Genomic DNA, 1,091 nt, shown 5'->3' with positions numbered 1-1,091 from the left:
TTGAACTCAGACGCTTGGCGTTTGCCAGGCAAGCGCTTATTCTACTGAGCCATCTCCCCGGCCCTCTCCTCAGCTTTTGAAAAAGGCTCTCAATCTAGTTGCCCAAGCTGAATCTGAATTGCACTCCTCCTGGCTCAGCAATCAGAGTAGCTGGGATTACAGGCATGCAGCACCACACCTGACTTCCCTCTTTCTGGTTCCCAAGTCTCATACCTCTGCTCCGGTAGCCACATCTTCGGCAGCTCCAGACATGACCCCCAGGGTGTAGAAGGAGAAGACACACAGTTCCCGGGTACAGACAGCTGGCTGCACAGATACATGCAACAGACTGTGAGGGTGTGGGCTGTAGCGAGGCAGGACCTCTGACTTAGCCAAATCTAGAGCAAGGCAGAAATGCAGGGCTCTGCCAGGAGGAACCTGTGAATGAGTGAAGCTTCCTTGAAGCTGTACAGGTATACTGAGCTGAGCTGTCTGCTGGTGAAGCCTTCCCATTTAGGCAGTCAGAGGCTTGCTTGGGAGTTTCTACAACACTACTCCTACCTCTGTGTAGTCACAGTGTGACTTGCAGTTAAATGCCTGTCTACCCACCCCAACTTAGGGAACCCAAAGATGCCACCACAGCCAATCAGCTGGCTCAGTGTCTGACCCTTTTTTTTTTTTTGGTACCAGAGTTCGAACTCAGGACCCTGAGCTTGCCAGGCAGGCACTTATGCCGCTGAGTTATCTCCCCAGCTGACCCTTCTTTTTTTTTTTTTTGGCAGAACTGGGGATTGAACTCAGGCCCTTGCGCTTGCCAGGGAAGCACTTATTCCACTGAGCCATCTCCCCGGCCCCCTGACCCTTCTTTCTTAAAGTTAAGATGGGGACTTTGCCCTCCGAAATATTTTCATCTCTCCAAACAGGAAAGATGAAGCTTCTTTTCCAGGATAACAATTACTTCTAACGTCTCGGGGAGTACAGACAGTTTTCCTTTCCCACAGGCCCAGAAGAAAGGCATGAGCGGGGCCCTGAGAGAGGAGGGCCACCTTGAGCATGGACCCGTTCTGGAAGACGTGCTGCTCGTCACACACCACGCAGTACTCGTTTAGCGT

General features: G+C 51.9%; 1 protein-coding gene across 1 annotated transcript in view; it reads right to left on the bottom strand.

Annotated features, from left to right (window-relative positions):
* The window catches only part of Parp6 (poly(ADP-ribose) polymerase family member 6), a 42,641-nt gene that overhangs the window by 14,403 nt on the left and 27,147 nt on the right, over positions 1 to 1,091 (bottom strand). The gene's annotated exons all lie outside the window — the stretch shown is intronic.

This window comes from Octodon degus, unplaced genomic scaffold (assembly GCF_000260255.1).
Source record: "Octodon degus isolate 3935 unplaced genomic scaffold, OctDeg1.0 scaffold00026, whole genome shotgun sequence".
In the NCBI taxonomy this organism is placed as follows: domain Eukaryota; kingdom Metazoa; phylum Chordata; class Mammalia; order Rodentia; family Octodontidae; genus Octodon; species Octodon degus.
This window is presented reverse-complemented; position numbering and strand designations above follow the sequence as displayed.